Source organism: Heliangelus exortis, chromosome 17 (assembly GCF_036169615.1).
Source record: "Heliangelus exortis chromosome 17, bHelExo1.hap1, whole genome shotgun sequence".
Taxonomy (NCBI): Eukaryota; Metazoa; Chordata; class Aves; order Apodiformes; family Trochilidae; genus Heliangelus; species Heliangelus exortis.
In genome coordinates this window covers 1,311,162-1,320,000 of record NC_092438.1, presented here as the reverse complement: position 1 = coordinate 1,320,000, position 8,839 = coordinate 1,311,162, and the positions used below count along the sequence as shown (strand labels likewise).

The following is an 8,839-nucleotide window of genomic DNA, read 5'->3' as shown; positions in this document are numbered from 1 at the left end:
GTGGATGCTCTTTGGAACATGCCCTATGGGGTCATCTGGGAGTTCTCAGCTTGCTCTGCTGCAAAGGTTCTCTTTGCCAGTCTGCAGCTGCAGAAATCACAGACTTAAAAATAAAAGGTGATTTCATTTTTCTTAAGCTCATTCTGTCTGTTGGGCAGAGCCCCAGTGTCTGTTGAGGGGGGACAGGGGCACAGCTCCCCAAGCCGCCCCTGCACGCACCCCCAGGGGCCCAGTTCCAGCCCTCAGGACCCCCTGCTTGCCCCCCCAGATGCCATGGGGGGTTCCCATGGGTGCTTGCTCTGGGCCAGGGTGTCCAGGGGGTGAGCTTGGGGGTGTCTGCGTGGGCAGTGTCACGGGGGTGGGGGACAGTGGAGGTGGGCAGTGATGTGTGGAGCTGGTACCACGCCTGAGCTGGCGTCTGCATGGAGGAGATGGGGAGTGAGGAGAAGGGAGGCAGAATGTGTTCTGGGGAAGTGCTCACAGCCATGACACTGGCAGGGTCCCAGCCACGCAGGCACAGGAGGGGCTCGTGGCCTCCCCTGCTTGGGTGGTGGCTGTGGGGCTGGGGGATGTGCCCTGAGCATCCCTTGTCACCCTGCCAGGTCCTTCACCACCCTGCCAGGTCCATCTCCATCGTGCCACATCCATCCCTCACTGCTGGGCCACGTCTCCTGACACTGGGCCATGTCCCTTGCTGCTGGGCCACACCTCCTGCCACGCTGCCATGTTCTCTGTCCCTGTGCTGCCCCAGCCTCTGCTGCTGTGTTTACTGTGCAGCCTGAAAACAAGGCACAAATGCCAGAGCAGCCTCCCCGCTCATTAGCATATATGCAAAGAGCACTAATGAGCTTCACCAGCACATGCCAAGCTCTGGTGGCTTCTGTCGATGGCAGCCAAAGAGATGGGGGTGTTTCATGGGGACAGGTGGGGGTGCTCCCAGCTCAGCTTTAATTAGGGGTCCAACCAAGCAGTCCCAGACCTGGTCCCCCCAGCAGAACAGGGGAGGCCCCAGAGGTTGAAGGAAGGGAACAGAGGGGCTTGGCCCTTCACTTCCCACCTCCCACTTCTGCTTCTGCTTCTCCTCATTGAACTCATCTTTAATTCCTTCTCTCTGGCATGTGCAGCCCACCTGGGCTCCCCAGAGAGGAGCCAGCACAGAACTGCTCCCCTGGGTAGGGAGCTGGGGGTTGGGGGGAAGCCTGGGACCCTCATCCTCACTCCCCCTTGGCTGCTGGGGGGGGCCAAGCTGTTCCTGGCAGCTCTGGGGGCTGCACCCCCTTACTGCACACCCAGCTTCCCCCCAGCACCAAAGTGTTCCTTTCCCCAGCACACTGGAGCTGGAAGGATTTACATTTTAAAGGATTTTTTAATGGATTTGGATAGATCTTTCTTTCCAAGTATTTTGTGTGTGTGTGTGTGCCCAGAGCCACACCATGTGCCCCATTGGTGTTCCTGTCCTCATCCTCCTCCAAAGCCATCCATGATGGAGATGGCAGCTGCTGGCCCAGGGCTGTGACATGTCCTGACCTTGGGACAGCATCCCCTCACTGGGACACAGACCCGTGCTCTTGAAAGGGGCAAAAAACACCTCCTGGGGGTTTTGGGACAGGGGCAACCACCATCCCTCTGCTGCAGGACCACCAGCAGCCTTTGGGCAGGTGCCTTGATCCCCTGGCCAGGCAGGGAGCGGGCAGGACCACCCCAGCCTGAGGACAAAGGTGACAAAGGGGTCCCTGCCCCAGGGCAACCCCCTCCCCTCCAGCCCCATGTGGTTCCACTGTCCCTAAAGTGGAAATTTGCCCGTAGTGTCCCATCCCAGTGCTGCCATCAGGATCCCAAGGAGCTGGCTTTGCTCAGAAACAAGGGCTCTTTGCTGGGTTCCTCAGGGTTTGGAGGACCCAGGGGTCGGAGGTGCTTTGGCTGCTCACCATCAGCTGTGCTGACATGGCAGGGAGACAGAAGGAGCTGCAGGCCAGGCTGGAGCAGAGGATGGGTGGAAGGGGAATGCTAATCGGGCTCTGTGCTGGCAGCAGCCAGAATGCTGCACAATAAATAGCCATTTTAATTACCACACAATATTTACAAGATTGCTTCCTCATTTGGGAAATTAAAACAAATGCTCCATCGAAATTATCAACATTGTGCTGAGAAGCACAGGGCTGATAAAGAAATACACTGGCTGCTAATGAAGGAGTAATTGGCACCTTGGTGGTGCTGGGGCTTCCTCTGCAGCCACGGGGTAAGGGACAGGGAAGGCTGTCCCCAGCCTCCCAGCACCCAGGTGAGGTGGGGCAGTGGTCCCTGCATGGGGGTCCCAGCCAAACCACCCAGGCCTGCGTGGCAGGGGGGGACCAGGGGTCTCCAGCAGTCCAGCCCCTGCAAAACGAGGACACGAGGAGGTTGGGCAGAAGATGCTGAGCTGCAAAATGAGAGGGTGCTGAGCCCCTGGCCCAGGTGAGAAGCTGTGGCTGCCCCATCCCTGGCAGTGTTAAGGCTGAGGTTGGATGGGGCTGGTGGGAGGGGTCCCTTTTGCCACCATCCAGGAGCTGCCCCAGCTCTGCTGCCTTTGCTGCCCGCCCCCTGCTTCATCTCCCAAGCCCGGAGCTCCCGCGGTGATGGGCATCTCCGGGCCTCGGTTTTAGGAAAAGATGGAGACTTGGATAAAACCTCTCAAACAGCAGTGAGGGAGGGAGGGAGGGAGGGAGGGGGCTGACCCCGCATTTTGGTGTCTGAGTGTCTGTAGTGCCGGTAGCAGCCTCCATGCTGCGGGGCCGGGGGGGGTCCCGGGAGCCCCCGTTTCCTGAGGCCATCCTGGGGACCTCCCCGGGCTGCCCCCCACACCGGTGAACAAGGGCTCTGGGTACCCCCCCTTCCCTATTGCCCTCGCGCTTTCCTAGCTCCTTTCCCTTTTTCTTCCTCTTTATTTTTTTTTTTATTTTTTTTTTTTTTAAATCTGCAACGCTCCCGTTGCCATGGGAACGGTGGCAGCCCCAGGCGGGCGGAGCTGCCGAGAGAGTCCGCGGCTGCCCGGGGTGCTCCGGACATGTCGTGGGGGGGGATCCCGAGATGGGGGAATCCCGGGAGGGATGTCCGACGGGTGGGAGATCCACTGGGTGGGGACCTCCCGCGGGGGCAGCTGGGGGGGAGCACAGCCCTTCCTCAGGGTCCCTGCCATCGGAGGAGGGTTATTTTCACCTGAAAACACTTCAGGCGGTCCCGGGTGGGTGCAGCGGGGGGATGGGCACGGCCTGGCACCCACAGGCAGAAATGAGTTTAAAATCCCCCTGAAGAGAGGGGCTTGTGCCCCCCGGGGGATGGGGGGAACGGGGGGTGCCGGCGGGGCCCGGAGGAGCTGCGGTCGGTCGGGAAAAGCCAAAAAAAAACCCCCAATTTACAGCTTCCTCCAGATGGCAACCAGTACGATGTGGCTAAGGCAGATGAGCAAGTAAGGGAGGGACAAATAAACGGCGCGGCTCCTGGACTAAGCCGGCATCCTGAGATTTACAGCAGAGAAATCCCAGCCGGCCAACGCTGAGCTCCCTCCCCTTCTCCGTGTGGGCAGCTGGGGCAGGACCCTGGCACCCAGGGGGACACCCTGGCAGCCTGGCACCCACATCCCTCCAGCCCACGACAGGAGATGTCCTTGGGAACCCAAGAGCAGCTGAAGAGATGCTCCCCAGCACCCAGAACCGAGCCGTTTAGTCAGAGAGGAGTGAAAGAAAGCCAGATGCAAATGTTTTCCATTCAAAATTTCTTTTGATTTCTAAATTAGTGAAGCAGCAAGTCTTGCTGGGAGATTTTTCAGATTTTTTTTTTTTTTTTTGAAATGAAATATTTTCGAATCATTCTGGAAATTCATCAACAGGTTTTTTAAAAAAATTGTGGTTTTTTTCGTTGCTTTTCCTCCCCAGCTTTCTCTGACTGTAACCACCCGTGGGTTGAGTGGCAGCGTGAGTCCCACGATGCTCCATGCTGTGCAGAGCCCACCAGCTCCGGGGTCCCCAAATTGTCACAACCAGGAGTTTGTTCTCCTGCCACAGTGCTGCTGGGGGAAGCTCAGCTGGGCAGGAGGAGCCGAGCTGCAGTGCTGTGGGTGTAGGAGGCAGTAATGGTGATGGTGAAGCCCCCCCGGGGTCACTGCTGTGACATGGCTGTCACAAACCATCAGCACTGCTCTGGCAATGCAAACCTGTAAGGACACAGGGCTCCCCCCCCCTCTGTCCTAGAGAGATCTGTGCTTTATCCCAGGCTTGGCCCTGCTGGAAAATGGCTGGACCAGCTGGAGCAATGGTGGTGCAGGAGTGCAGCTGCTGTGGGAGAAGGAGCAGAGCACGAGTGATGCTTCAGTGATGGAAGCCAAATGAGGCTGGAGACCATGAGCAGAGAAGAGCCACCTGGTTTTCTGGGAAGCATCTGTGTGAAGGGGTTTCCAGCAGCCATGCCAAGACACACTGGCGGTGGAAAAAGGCCAAAGCCATCATAGAAACATCAATCTGAGGATTTAGATCTCCTAGGATTTAAGGCACCCAGGTGCCAGCATTTGTGAACTGTCTCTGGAGCATCCCTGACCCACAGCAGGGCACATTTGGTGTCTGGAGGCCCAGGGGTTGCTGGCTGCAAGTCAGTGGCTGTAAGTGAAGAGGGGAATGGCTCAGCTAGGAGGGAACCCACCCAGGCAAAGCTTAATGAAGAAACCACCGTGGTCTGTAGCAGCCCTGCCTGTCACTGAGCCTCATTGTTATTTAACTGGAGCTCCTTCAGGGCTGGGGGAATAACTTCATGATCAGCTGATTTTTCTGAGCAGTGTGATGAGCACTGTGCATAAAACCAGCTGTCCCTCACGAGGAGGAGTGCTGCAGAGGCAGCTGTGTCCTGGAGGGCAGCTGGAGTTTGCCATGGCACAAGCAGAATTATTTTTCATGCCAGGGCAGGCGGGTGCTGCAGCCTGAGCACTAACCCGGGCTGGAAGGCAGCTGGAAACCCCACTGGTTTGGATCAATAGCGAGGAGTAATGACCACTTCTTATCTGCCAGTCGTAGGACATGAAAGCCACTTATTGATCAAATGGGTTTGGAAACAAACAGCCAAACCCCAAGGATTTCCCCACTAACTTTGTTTAGCCAGCTGTGCAGGAAGGCAGTTTGATGTGGGCCGTTTCTGGGGACATGAAACAGAATTAATTTGTTCTCCCTGAAAGCCAGCAGACAGGAATATGAAATATTTAAACAGCCCAGTGGTGTCTGTGGTGTGCTGAGCCACTCGAGTGCCCGACGTGTGACTGAGCCCTCTGCACCTGCAGCTTTGGAGCACTCGGATCCTGCAGCTTTTTGGCAGTGGTCCCTGTGTCCTCTGCAACATCCCTGTTTTGTTCTCCTCCAGCTCCAGTCCAGGCAGACCAGAGCACAGACCCAGATGTGCTTCAGCATCTGCACTGCCGGGTCAAATCAAGGCTGCTAAAAAAGTCGAGTGGAAGGAAATGAAGCAGGATTGAAAACCAGCACAGCTGAGGTCACCCGTTTGTAGGTGGGGCTGCCTGTCACCCCCTCTGTCCCCAGTGTCCCTGCAGGGCTGGGGCAGAGCCATCCTCCCCAGTGGGTGCCCGGTGGGGCTATGTCTGTGTGTGTGGGTAGGATCTTCCCTTTCTTGGCAAGAACATTCTGGGTGAAAGCTTTTAAATCTTCAGTTATATCTCTGGGATGCAGAGGAGCTGTGCTGCTGCCTCTGTGTGCACCCCAAGCACTACAAGACCCCTCCCAGCCTGCTGCTCCCATCCCTCAGAGCAGCCGGGAGGCTCGGGGAGATGCACGGCCCAAGAGCCAGAGCTAAGTCTGGCTGCTGGGGAGAGGCTGCCACTCTCCTGCACCAGCAGGTCCCTGCTCCAGGGTCCCTTGTCCCCTCCTCAGCCCTCCCAGCATGCCGGGGGGTGGAACAGCATCCGCAATGGGAGGCGGAGGCCACTGAGTGAGTGCTGAGACACCTTTATATTTAATTAAGAGTTTGACTCTTCCTCCACCTGTTTCCTGTGGCGGATTTAGGTCCCTAAGAAACAAATGCTGGAAAAAAAAATTAAAAAAAAAAAAAAAAAAAAAAAAAAAAAAAAAAAAAAAAGGAGACAGAGAGAGAGAAAAATCTGTTCTCCAGCTTCTCTGAATCCTTTAGAGAAAGCCAACGTGGGCACCAAGGGAGCAGCATCCCTCCATCAATGCTGCAGCGCTTGCTGGGAGCTCGCCTGCGCACCCACGCAATCCACTGCTCCAGCACCCATCCCAGCAGCTCCGCCACCCATCCCACCAGCACGAGGGGCTCCTGCACGTGTGGAGGCTGAGTTGCCTTAGGAAACAGGGAGAATTTACCCCGGTTTTGGGGATGCAGCCTCTTTGCCAGGCTCTGTGGCTGACGCTGCCCACCTCGGTGCAGTGAGCCCCGGCTGCGCCTCGCAGCGCCTCTTGGTGCAGCCGGGTGGGCTGGAGACTGCTCAGGGGGTGTTTCTGACCTGACCCCTTGCGACTTGGTAGCTGTGGCTGAGGGGTTTTGTTGGCTGGTGTCACCTGGCTCCTGCCAGCCCAGCCCCGCAGCCTCAGGCTCTGCTGCTCACACATTTCCCCGTGCGAGCTGCGGTGCTCGGCGCGTTCCCTTCCATGGAGCGGCTCCAGGGCTGCCGGCTGGGAGGATGAGGTCCCTTCCTCAGGATGTGAATCATGGCTCTGTGGGATCCTGCTCCTGCACCCCTGGTCTCCGGGTCTCCAGTGGCCGTGGGCTGCTCCCCCCAGGCAGAGTCCGTGGGGGATGCGAGTCTGGGTGTCAGAGCTGCGGGCAGGGAGAACAGAGCCTCTTCCCCCAGGTCACAGCCTGGGGTTCACTGCCTTCCCCTACCCGATGGCAGGAGGCAACGGAGGGAAATGTGATACAGAGCCTGCACTTTCAGGGCAAGAGGAACGAGCTGGGCTGGATTCCCTCTGCTCCGTGTGCTGTGCTGTGCTCTGCTCCACTGAGAGCATTTGTGTCTCAGCCTCTCCTCACACCTGGGGGGACTTCACTGCAGTTGATAAATATCAGAGTTCCCTTGGAGGAGGGAGCTGAGGGGACAGATGTTCAGCCTGACATTTCAGAGGGCCGAGGGGACCTGAGTACCCAGCTCCCATCAAAATTAGCATGGTCTCGAAAATCCTGCCTTTAATGTGATAGGGCTCTGAGTGTGCTTCGAGTTATTCCCTCAAATAATGGAAACGGTAAAAAAAGGAAAAAAGAAAACAGCCTCCCGTGAGCAGGAACTATACCTGGGCTTTGTATGCCTTGGCCCAGCAGAGTAGAACCAGCCCGTGCATGAATACTGACATGATTATCCAGACTTACAGGGGGGGAATTACAGACACATTCTCAGTGGTTGCTGCTGCTGGGTTTCACGTGCAGCAGCAACGCGGGCTCCGTTTGGAAAACGGGAACATTCAGTAAAAGAACAACAAAGAAGAAACAGGCAGAGCCCAGAGTTTACAATTAAAAAGAGAAGAATTCAGCCTGGAGTGGCTATGTGTGAAGCACAGCCTGCACTTAGGGTAATGTGCCTCTTTCCTTCGCAAAAAAATACAGAGGAAAGGCATCAAAATGACCTGTTATTATTTTCATTATTACTCTCACTCCTCAGAACACAGAGGGGGTTATTTCCATGGCACAGATTTCTATGTGCAAACCCGCAGTGGATGGGGCCTCACACTGGAGGCAGGAGCCCCCCTGCAGCACAGGCTGGGGTGATGGAGGAGGGGGAGAAAAAGCCCCACGTCCAGCCCCCGCTTTCCCTGGCACGCCGTGGAAGCCTCGGGAAGGTTCCCTTCTCCTCCTCAGGCCCTGAGTGCAGCACGAAGAGAGATGCCTGCTATTTATTTCTCTTTCTTAGCATCAAAATCCCCCGGTGCCAGGTGTTAGGAACCAGCCTGTCTGCTGAGGGGAAGCCGACGTCAGCAGGACAGGTCAGCTCCGTTTGATTACTGTAATGAACCTTTGAAAGCAGCTGCATAATAACAGCTCCCGGGCTATTTCTGGTAAACCTCCTGGGGGTTTAATTCTAGAGAGCTGGTGGGGCATTCTCCAGCGAGAGGCTGTGGGATGGCAGCAGAGCAGGGACCCTCGTGGCCCACAGGAGGAAAAGGAAAAGGATCACAAAAGATCACAAGGCTGCAGAGCCAGAGTTAAATTCTGCAGGTGAGTGTTTAGAAAGGCTCATTCACTGATATTTTCATTATTTTCATTATTACTTTTTGATTGAAGTTGTCTCCTCTTTTGATTGGCATTTTCCATGCCCTCAAAAGCAAGGAACAAGATGGTGAATGTTGGCTGCGGGCTCCTCCGTGCCAGTCAGCTGGGTTTAAAAAAAAAAAAATAATAAATGGTGGTTATTTGAATTGTGAAAAACATCCTGAGAGGTCCTCTGTGCACCCTTGTGGCTGGGGGTGGGCCCTGCCTGCCTCTCAGAGGGTGGCTCTGCCCAGGCTGCTGGTGGCTGTGCTGGTCCCCCCCCCTTGCCGTGCCCCAGCCTGGATCCCCTCTGAACTCACGGCTCTTGTGGTGGTGCAGGAAATCAGGGCAGAGCAAAATCATTCTGGCCTTGACACTGGGAAGCCTGGGACTCCTCAGGGGGTTTTGGAAAAAACCTCTCCCTGGCTGCTGGCACGCAGGCATCTCCCGCACAGTGCAGATGAGTGAGTGAGTGCGGCTGCCTTGAGGACAGGATTCCCCGGGGGGGGTTTTGACTGTTATTATCACCATCATTAGTGTTAATTACCCACCTCCCACTGGCTCCTGCTTGTGTGCCTTCCCGCCTGGCAGGGCAGCAATGGGGACAGGA

At 56.3% G+C, this 8,839-nt stretch overlaps 1 protein-coding gene across 11 annotated transcripts in view; it reads right to left on the bottom strand.

Annotated features, from left to right (window-relative positions):
- The window catches only part of ARHGAP17 (Rho GTPase activating protein 17), a 268,089-nt gene that overhangs the window by 83,101 nt on the left and 176,149 nt on the right, over nucleotides 1–8,839 (bottom strand). The gene's annotated exons all lie outside the window — the stretch shown is intronic.